This window comes from Puntigrus tetrazona, unplaced genomic scaffold, assembly GCF_018831695.1.
Source record: "Puntigrus tetrazona isolate hp1 unplaced genomic scaffold, ASM1883169v1 S000000001, whole genome shotgun sequence".
Classification (NCBI taxonomy): domain Eukaryota; kingdom Metazoa; phylum Chordata; class Actinopteri; order Cypriniformes; family Cyprinidae; genus Puntigrus; species Puntigrus tetrazona.
In genome coordinates, this window is record NW_025047681.1 from 316,806 (window position 1) to 328,709 (window position 11,904).

General features: G+C 37.8%; 1 pseudogene; it reads right to left on the bottom strand.

Annotated features, from left to right (window-relative positions):
- Window positions 1-265: 265 nt before the first annotated feature.
- Window positions 266-11,563, bottom strand: LOC122331443 (annotated as a pseudogene).
- Window positions 11,564-11,904: the final 341 nt, after the last annotated feature.

Consider the following 11,904-nt stretch of genomic DNA (forward strand, 5'->3'; position numbering starts at 1 on the left):
CAAAAGTTGAAATGGATGAAAACACAGGTGAGTGAAATGATAATGATGTTTATTGACACAGATGAGGACAGAGAGATCGATGGCAGGTAATTAATGAATCCGTTGGCAGTTTTGATTGATAATAGCTGAGGCTTGACTTGATTCTCTGTTTTGACGGGAACTTGGCTCTGATACATGGAGAGACAGGCGACACACTGGAACTGGAGGAGAAGACAAGAGGTAAGTTTCAAGGTAAGTATTCATTAAGCTTTGACTCAATAGAGCTTTAGTGGTGGTCCACTTTGTGTAGCAATGGAGACCGGACACTGAGGAGCTGTGGCATGTGCTTTGTGCTGGTGTTGACGAGGTGATCATGAGGTGCACGGCGTGACTGATTAGAACTCAGGTGACTGGGAACGCTGTGGTTGGCTGTGGGGGTGCTGGATGGTGGTTGGCTGGTGGAAGAGCCTGGCAGATCCATAACAATCGAAGAGTCAATATTGCCCTTTAGTTGCAAAAACACCCTTAAATATTCCACCAAGCAATTTGACTGGCAATCACTCTCTCGCCCGCATGCAAACATCAAACTTCATACTGAACCTTTTACGATTGCAGTTAAGACATAAAATGTTCAAATAAAAGTTATTTTGTATTGTAAAATTTTTTACACCATAAAGAAGTAAATGGAAACTAAGACTAGTAAGATGTTTATTTATAAATGTAAATGCAGAAATTAAATACAGATGTAGTTACATATATACAGTAAATAAATAAAGTCTTTTTAAAGCGTTGGTATGTTAATACATGTACATACACAATGCTTTGCATAAAATATCTCATATAAATCATGTTTAACAAGAGTTTTTAATTGCAAAATATCACAGTTTTCAACACAAATGAGACATGAATGAATTATATGCTTGGATGGATGAAAAGAACTAAAGCCTGAGACTCGTCGCATGATTTTCAGACATCCCAGATGCAAGTTTGGCATCATGAAACAATTGTGGCCATGTCATACCCAAGTTTTTTAGATCAGTTACTAAAATTGTGCAATGTGTCTTGGGCTTTACATGAAAAGTCTGGAATTCTAGGACAGTCTGGATTCAGAAGTGGATATTCAACTGCCTTGCTCTCAGTCCTAAGATTGGCAAAAGCAATTTCAAATCTTTATCTTGATGGATATGTCCGCTGCTTTTGATAAAGCTAACCACCGGATCCTCCTGTCAACGTGTTGGAACCGCACTCCAGTGGTTTGACTCTTACCTCTTAGATAGGTCCTTCAAGGTACCTTGGAGGATGAGGGTCAAGTCGCAACATCTAGGTATTGGGGTGCCTCAGGGCTCAGTTCTTGGACCACTTCTCTTCTGTGTCAACATGGCATCACTACCTAGTGAAAAATACTATACTTAGGTACAATTTATTATGTACTTGATTATAACCAGTTATGTTTGTGGCACACTATAAATTGCGTAAACTTGAAGTCTAATAAATTGAACAACTACTTTAGTTGCATTAAGAACTGCTTTTGCACAACTAAAATGCATTAAGCACTAAAGCTATAATATACTTTGCATTCAAGAAAACATGAAATAGTAGCTCACTATAGCACACTTTAAATATCCACTATTTTATTGAATTTTTAAGCATAAAATTCATAACACATGGCATTGCTGGCATTTCAATTGGAATTCAATTACCACTGTAAGAGTGTTGAACATATATTAATAGTATACTAATATCAGACTAAGGTCATACTGTCCCTTATTGACACATTTTAGGATTAAGAGAATAAGTAAATAGTAAACAATTATTTTCCCCATTAATGACATCACACATTATATGAACATATAAAAGCTTACCAAATCATTGATAAATCTTAATATAGGGCAGCAAGTGATGAGTGGAACAAAAAAATGTTTTAGAACTTGAAACTTGAAGTCAGTGGATACAGAATTAACTACCATCATCTGCAGAGATGTTATACCATCATGGACACGATCTATGAGGAGCGCTAAAGGAAACAGTTGAATAGACTGGAAAAGTTTTATTCTCGTACATGCATCAAAACACAGACAGTTCTGTTTATGGAAGAATGTGAACATGCTGTTAATGTTTCAGTGAATGAGGAAGAATAAACCCAATCGTAATATCTCAGCATGCTTCAACTCTTAATGTACTGTAAAAATGTGACATCTGCCTTCCCACCATCTATTTTATTATACTATAATGTTCTTGATCAAGGTTAGATAGATGTCCAGTCATAAACTCTTTTAATGACTCTCACTTGTTTTATTCAATCAAACATGCATTATATAATAAAGTTTTACCTGCAATGATACAAAAGCTCGGTTTCACAGACAGGGCTTTGACTGAGGCCATAGTTCAATTAGAACATCTAAACACTTTTTATGAACGTACTTTCAAAAAAACATTACTTGTGTGCATCTCGAGACAAAACAAAGGCACTGATGTATGATGTCTTTCAGTTGGAACAGCTCAGACTTTGTTTTAGATCAATTAATGTTTTAAGTTTTTTTAATTGTCCTTAAGTCCGCCTTGATATGGAAAATGGAGTAATCATATCTTCTTCTGTGCTTCTAGCTGATTTTTACGGCACATGACCTGTTCCAGGGGAGACTGCTATGAAATATTGGATTCATCTCAATAAAGCTGTCGATATAGCAGATGAGTGTTGAGGGAGAAAGGATGAAGTATTGAAGATCCCAACTACGATATTTGCTAAATACTTTTTTAGATTAGGTGTCATGATAAAAATATAGCAAAATGCCAATTAATAAATAAACAATAATGATCTTAATTGAACATTTAAGCTGGGATTTTCCGTTCAGCATTAAACGACGTATCATCGATGTTTCAATGTTGAAACAACAACAGACCTTATTTCAACCGTATTTAAACCTCGATGTAAAGTGCTGGCTGGGAACACAATAAGCCTAAAGCAACAGCATGCCAGAAATGAATATCCAGAAATGAATATGAAAGCGAAGGTTAAGATGTTACGTGGATGCCTTACGCTCCTTAATATCTTGCTTCTCCCAGCAAAGAAAGCAGATCTTGTGTAAAGATGTTGTTGATGCAGGACATCAGGCAAACAGTCTATGTTAAGTTCATGAACTTGAATCTGGTAGGAACTCAAACCTCTGTCACAAAACATTCATGATTGAATGCATTGAGATGGAATTTGTCGACTTATTTGATCCTGAGCAAGTGGAAAAGCTGCTGATTAATACTGGAAAGATCGATTATATAAGAATGCAGCGATAAGATGTTGTGTTTCTATAGTTGTGATGCAATCAGCTGATGCAAGCTTGAGTCACCTGACCTGCCAGAACTAACAAGTAATGCTTGATTTATGCATTTTGGGAGACATGAACAGGGGAGATAAATATTTTAAATATTCTATGTTTTATTATTAAAATCTGGCCAATTATTACTCCCATTATTACACTTCTCTGAGTTTGTTAGAAAAAATGTATTGGTGTATTCATTTGATTTTGCCTAGACATATTCATTCATGTCATGTATTTTTATTTTTTTTTTTAAAGAAATTGAGTCCTGAAGACACCTGTAGGAAACAGTCTTTGCTCACGTCTATCATAATGTCATCCAGAGCAGCAGAGCTGTTTATTCTATCATACATCACTCACTGAGAGTAATAAGAACAAAAAAGAGAAGAATAAAAACACAATAATGTGCTTTTATCAAATGTACTCATATGTAACTGGATTATAAATACAAAGCTGTTAAAATGCAAAAAAATGCGCACATTAAATAATCATGCGCTTGAAAATCATATTGATAGATGTAATGAAAAACAAATCTTGATTTAAGTAGAATAAACACACATGTAATAAAACATATGAAAAATATACTTCCAATTCAGAGCCACATAGATACAAGCCCAAAAGAAAAGTAAAAAATTTGTAGAGTGTGTGTCCCATGTGTGGGTTGCCCCTAGTTCTAGTGCCCTAGTGTCTATAGGCTGAAAAACGGATGGATGGCCAGTCCACCAAAGGCTGAAAACACACACACACACACACACACTTAAGTCTCAAATTTACATGTAGATTGTGAGGGAAACCAGAGCAGAATAGTGTATTTAGAAATTACCTTCTTTAATTAATAATAACTGTGTGATTGATAATTTCAGAAACAGTCTGGATCAACCACGCCATCACGTTCATCTGTTGCCTGGTGGGACTCATGACTGCTTTAACTTTCCACTCACTGTCACTGTTCTCTGGGAAATTTTGTTTATTTTTTACGCGACTCTTACAAGTATCGAGGAAGGTCAGGAACACAGGTAAGAACACAATGCCATGGATGGCCCCAAAAAGAATGACCAAGAACATAATTTTGAAGAAGGTCCTGAAGATGTAGCTTTTAGCAGCTGCGAGCAACCACCACACCTGCTATAGTGGACACTGCACCCTGAACAATCGGATAGCCCAGTTTATGTATAGCATCCTGGTGGCTTTCTGCGTTTGCTGAGGATTTTTCACTCGACACAAAAGCATAGGATATGTGAGCAGAAAAGTCCACAGAAAACCCGATACAGATAACAAGATTAATCATAGACACAGAGTCTAAACTGACATCCCACAATGCCATGAAACCAGCAACACCCACATGACCCGATGCGATGGCAAAGCGTCACCCAGAGAGAGCAGAGGGTTCGGGATCAGCAGGAGCTAAATGACTAACATGGCACATGTGGCAACCACCACATTTTGGACCAGATGCTGATGATGACGGCATATTGGTCGAAATAGATGAATGCGGGTGGTACACAATCAGATCGACAGGTATTTGCAACTCCTGCATTTTTCCGCAGTTTCTCTAAATGCATTCAGCAAGTTTTTCTCATCGATGGCTGTGCTGATGTTCACGGTTTGAACGAACAGCGTGATGCGTGAATTTGGTTGTTAGTGAAATTAACATCTTGGCTAAAACCAGACTGAATAAGAAATGGACCTAATTTTTCTTTGAATTGGTTTTCATCGTCTAAATCAAAACCGGCGTTCGTCCCCAGACAGCATGTATGCATGAAGCCAAGAAATAGGCGGAATGCCTGAATCTGCCATTGTCAGATTTTGAAAATTTTCCAAACCTGCGCCGAGACTTTCACGAGCAGCTGGGCTCCAGTACTGAAAATGCTCGTTCTTTATTACTAACATGACATTAGGACCAAAATCAGAGAAGAATTCATCTTCTTTGTCATAGTAATCACCCACATATGAACCATCTGCTGCTAGGTTTTTCAAATCTAGACCTTCCTGCATTTGGAAGCATCCATAGATACTGACTGCCAAATACCCAGCGTAAATCAGACACACCCAGCATCTTAACTCACACGTTTGTTAGAAAAGGGCTATAATAGTTTTTAAAGAAGGAATCCACTGGCATGGCATATTCCTTGCGTGTAATTTTATCGTATGTCGCCTCCAGCGCAACAACCTTTGCTATGACCACTGGTTTCTGGGAGTTTCATACAGGTCAGGCCAGTGTCTGTTGCCTTTCTCTCTCCTTCCATTCAGTGCGAGACACGCGCCAAAAGAAGGTGATGTTGAAGATGTAGCAGAAGAGAAGAGCTGTGCTGGTGTACATGCAGAAGGACTGCACCGAGCGGAAAGGCGCCAGCAGTCCGATGTAGAAAGCCAGCACGCCCTGGTCGAAGCGTGGCAGGATCGTGGATGGACACGCCAGCCTTCCTTATACGCTTCTCGCTAAGCGGAACTCAACGTTTTATCAACTTCGGTCTTCGCCAGCAGGAAATCATAATGAACATGTCATCAACACCAACACCTGGGGAAAGCAGAAACTGTGAACATCAGCCGAGAGACTTCTGCTAGGTGATTAAATGAATGAAGTTTACCGAGAATCAAAAGGGGGCTGAGGCCACGGTCATGGCAAACGGCATCCCGCAGAAAAGGAGCAGTCCAAAGCTGGCCAAGACGGCAATACCAGCAGAACAACACCAAAACCAGCCATCCACACCTTTGTCCTGACACAATCCAACCTGTCGAAAGAGAGACACGATCAGATGAGCTTATTTGATTAATTTGGCTCGGCTTTTGGCAGACATTTTGTTTGTAATGCCTTGTGATACCTCATACAAGACAGAATGGAGATGGTGATGGCCAGAAAATACGTAATGGAGAAACAGGGGATCACAGAGTCTGAATTGGTCTCGAACTCATTCTGTCTCGATACTGATGTAAAGTAAGAGACACTGACCTGGGGAAATTCAACAGAAAACACTATTTACTTTACATTTCAGTTACTACTAGTATACATAAATGTGCTGTTTTTTTACTCAAAATTTTACACTTACAAAAACTACTACTGAATTAATACTGGAAATAGTACATGTACAAGCATATTATACTACATAAAGAATAGTTACAATATACTTGAACCTTACTTAAGTATACTTAATGGACTTTAAGTATCACTTATTTTGTGAGGTTGTGTTGAAGGACACTGCTGAGGAAGTAATTCCAGCAAATTATGACTAGACATGAAATCAAGCATACATGTGTTGGGTTCATTATCTCAAAGACTTTTGGTGGTTAAGTTAACAGTTCTGGGATACGTCATATGAGGTACTTTTACACACCCAGTGGTTGTTAAGCATCTGTATTCAAGTAGATGTAATAAACAATTATTTCTGACTTACCGTTGTCTAGTCTGTGTAGTTTGAGAAGAACTCTATAAAGCCATCAAGCCAGTCTGAGTTTTCCTTTGTCATCTCCTCATCTAGGAAATAAAAAGCCGGACCGCTTTTGGCACTGTCCAGTACTGAGCTATTCGGTTTTAGCTTCCACACCACCGACACTTGCCTTGTGCCAAAAAACATGCCATTGTTCATCGGATATGTTATGGTTGAAGAAGTAATTTCAGAAGCATTGTAATTTATAGTGTCTAAAATTGCATTTGACATACAGAGTCCATTTTGTTCTGGCACAGAGGTTTTCAGAAATGGTTTCTCGTTAATATATTTTGCACTTGTCTGTCTAACTCCTAAAATGTCTTTAAAACTTCTTCAGTTAATATGTTTGTTCCGTTCAAGCCTGTGATTATCAAAGAGAAGCGTAAGTACCTTCTGTCGCAAGGCTTCGTAACTGAGAAAACTCTCCAGACTGTGAAATTTCTCAGCACAATTGCCCTCTCAGCTTAGCAGGTCCATTGACAGGTGTGAACTGGTTCTCAATATCAATTGCCTCCCTCTCCTGAAGGAAGATAGGAAAACCAGCTCCTGAGGACAGTAGCTGCATGTAAAGATAATAACACAAACACACATGGATTTCTACCAACAAAGCGGCCGGAGCTTTTCAAAGGCCAGAGACAGAGGGCTTTGCCGGAGGCAGTTTGTTTTACACTTCACCATCTTTTAAAAATACTTGCTTTGATTGTCTTGCTCTTCTACAGCATCCTCCTCTACAGACTCAGTGTTGTCATAATGTACTTATAAGCTGAGCTTAACATTAACAACTGATCTGTTACTCATTAACTGGGTAAGAAACTTCCCTTAGCCAGCCGCCTGCTATCTATATCACTTGCAAGAAATTAACTACTTAAAGGGACTAGTTCACACAAGAAATGAAAAATTTGACGTTTATCTGCCCCGCTTTAGGGCATCCAAGATGTAAATGACTTTGTTTCTTCAGTGAACCACAAACAAGATTTTTTGCTCAAACCGTTGCAGTCTGTCAGTCATACATAACTGTTTTTCTGTGTCACTTAGGTGTGAAGTTTGTGTAGAAGAGAAGCGCACACGACGAGGAATATACTAACTAAACAGTCTTTAATGATCCTGATAGGAAGGAGAGACAGGCAAACAGAGACCACACGCCCATACATAGAGCGAGACTGGGCGGTTTGACAAGCATACAAACAAGAACATATAAGACCTTGAAATTACTTTGGCCCAGATGCACCTGAGACGCCCAATGAGACAATCAACCGGGGAGCACACAGAGCACATGGGGCATGAAAAACAAGCAACAGAACAGTCCTAATACCAGATATAATTGAAGTTGATAGGAGGAGAAGTGCAGAGAGAGGGCTGGCTAGGATCCAGAAAAGGTCACAAGAATCCTTTTTCGGAGCATTAGAAAGCTTAGTCTTTTATGAGCTGAAGATTTTCGCTCTTCTGGTGAGATGATTTTTACTATTGTTACTTTTGTAAATCCTTTAGTTGAAACGTTGAATAAAGCTAAAGAAATAGAATGTAAAATTGAGGAATTATACAGTCTCTTGTAAATAAACATGCACGTTTGTAAACCGCATAATCAAGATGCTATTATAAAGGGGCTCAGATAATAATATCTGCATTGAACATATTACACAAATTTATACTTATAATTTTAATAGGGAATTAATTGACTACAGTCAAAACCCACATCCAGATCGACTGAGGTTTTTGCGCGAAAGGCTATTCAATGCAACTGAGCTATCAATACGATTATCAGTTTTGATTTTGTATTAGAAAAATATACTTAATAAATAGAACCTGCCCCAGCCTCCCATAGTCAAATGTTTTACGAGGAGCCAGAATTAACTGACATCTTAGCAGATTTAAAGGAGGTGTTATTACTTCAGCACTAATGAATAACAAAAAATAGCATTAAAAGGTGTGTAGACACTTGTCATGCGATGCTCAGACACTTTGTATACACGCTCCGGTCCCTTCGCAGAAAAAATAACATGTAAAATTTACTTAATAAAATCCTACGTAACAATTTGCACCTAACACCGTTTATATAAAATTTACTGCTATAATTTCAAATAAAACACATTATAAGAGAATCAAATAAAATCTATGTATTACTATAGCCTCAAAATATGTTTAAAATATTAAACTAAATATTACTTAATACTTTTTAGTGTCAAAGAACTATATTTATTCTAAGCATTTTAGATAAGAATCTATACTGTCTTTTTAATATAAACCCTGAGCTGTCCTTCCAAATATTAAGTAAGTTTTGTTACTAAGTATAAAGTGATTTTATTATTTTAATATTTCAATTAATTTTATTAAATATATCTAATTAAATATTTCTAAAAATATAGTAATTTTGGTCTTCATTTTAAATAAACCCACACAGCTTAAGACAATTAGCATTTATTTTTGTTCAACATTAAACAATGACTCACTGGAAATATCTAGTTTTAAAGTTACATAAAAACAAAACCTTTTTGCACACGACAACCATTTCCCTAGGAGTTGGAGTTCTAGAAAACAACTAAATTTGTCAAGATCAGAAAGTGTTTTACTTCAAAGAGAATGCAAAAACACATGGGTGAGTTTTAAGCAATCATGGATATAATCCATGGATGTAACATTTTTACTATTTCAATAAAAGTAACAATCCTCTCGAATAGTGCAGTTTCAGCATTCCAATGTGGCAATCTGTGCTGTGCTAAAACGTTTTGATGTATCAAATTTGCAATGCTTGCATGGCCCAAGACATAGAAGTGTATTGTTTGCCCATGATGGTACACTGGGGTTGAATACCATGCATCTGGGAGATTTCCAGAAGTGCAGTCAGCCTGCAAAATGAACAAGAAACACAATTAGTTATAATTAAAGAAACAACAGAGTTAGTAAAAATACATTATATTAAAGATAGAAAAAAATGCTTGAGAACTAATTATTAAACAGAAGCTGGAGGAAATACAAGCAGAGGTTTTATTCTGATGTGATGCTTATTAACAATCCCATAACATCTGGAGTAACAATTAAATGCGTTCATTCCAAACACATAAGTCCAATGTCGGAGACTTTTCAGACACTTTCTGGACTGAAAAAAGAAGCGAATCTACCTATTACAATATGTTGATGATAGAGTACAAATAATCTCCAGTTACGTAGATTCTAAACTTTAGCATGGCCCATTATAGGTAAAATTATGCTGCGCTAATTTCCTTTAGTATTTATTTCTACAGTACTATTAATATCTGTAATGATATCACCAATATTTTAACGTTGTTTTTAACCAGATCTTTTAGCAGTTACTTTTATTCTCAGTTTAGTAATCTATCTCAGAAGAAACGTTTGTACAATCCACAAAGATTAAATGGCACACACCCTATAGAAGGTATAATTTTTAAGTATCACACGATTTATGTTATATAATGCTTCAAGAAAGTCGTGAATCGATGTAACCTGATACTTGCTTAAATGAGGAATTGGCAAGTCACATGAGTCTAGTGCTTTCCTAATGGAAATTTCGAATCAGAGTTTTAAACAAATTCACTACTTTTACATTTCTTTGGTTTTTAATCTGACTTCTGTGGCAAGAGTGCTTCATGGACTGCAGTGAAGCTTGAACCTACTAGGTAATACAACAAAGTCAATCGGACTTTTAAGAATTATCATGAACCTATACATTTGTCATAAATTACTACAAAAGGCAATAACGCACCTTACACACTAACTTTGCATCCTCAGTGCTTGATAAATCCCAACATGCACGGATCTTCTCCTTCTTTCGGTTAGTCACCTTGGATGTGAAGATGCTAAGAAATAAAGATTAAAATTACTCCAGTATTTTTGGCTTTGTAATGCAATGACTTTAAAACAGTTAAATTATATGAGAAAATATGTAATAAAATTTACTGTTTCACTCAGTTCATTACAACCCTTTGAATTAATTTGTGTATTTATTTAAAAAATTTTACTTGAGAATTCCTAATTTCTCAATGAATTGTAATATTGTAATGCTAAAAATTATGGCTGATAAATCAAGTATATTTCACTATGCCTCCAAAGTTTTGTTTTTTCAGTGTTCCTGCTTGCGAGAACGGTAGGATTTACCCCAGAACTGTTGTCTCTCAGTTTCTCAGTTCGTATCCAGATCATGGTGGATCAGCACCCAGATATGATGTTCATCTGAGACCAGAGTACTTAGATGACCCCATGGACAGAATCCACCACAACTTTATGCGCGCCACACACTTGCCAGTTGAGGACACTTAATTTCTAGTCATTATCATCGATTTGATTACAGAGACCATCCTCTACACTGTATATAAAGATGAGTGTTTATTCTTACATCATTATGCATTACTATCACCTCCTACTATCCTATTTAGGAGCACGAGACCCCTAGCACTCAAAGAGTTGGAATGACAGATATCTATCTAAGGTGGCAAAGAAGGGGCGCTCAGTGACGATCTCTCCCCTTATTTAGTAATCCTCCCTTTGACAAGGTGGCTTGTTCATGGAGTAAAGCCTTATTTGTCGCACCAGTACCCACTGGCAGTGATCTATTTATCCCTAGAACGGTTTGAAGTCACAGAGTCTACATGATATTGTCCCAGATTGAGGAGACTCTCACGGGGCTCTCTTCCCCTCGAGGACTTCATTTGTGTGCCTGGAAATCCACCACTGCAGACCACCACGGACTGCAGATTAACATCCTACTCTGGTGGGTAAGGCTGTTTCGGGCAGTGGGTCAAACTGGTGCTGCCCTGCACACCATGAGTGGTTTCTGCGGGCATGCCACCAGGCTGACCTGCTGTGAAGGAACTTGAGCACACTGGGCGGGTCCATCGTCCCGAAGAGGCATTTTTAGAATTATATGACCAGAAGTCTCTCTCTCCATACAACCAAGCAGATGGCCCATGCTATTAGTTGTTAGATGGCTGCCATGGATTCCACAGGTAGCACTTGTGGCTTAAGCTCACAGGCATCAAGGACAAGATCGCACTTTCTCCCTTGTTGCCCCATCTTGCCTTCCGGCCTGTTTGGCGATGTGGTCAACACAGGTTTCACAGAGCAAAAAACGCTATGAGAACCATTTATGAGGGTTTCTTCCCCACCGCTAAGGGGATGAATTTGGGTAGGTTATCCATTGTGATCAAGCGTGCTGTGTCACCAAAAGGTCTCTTTGA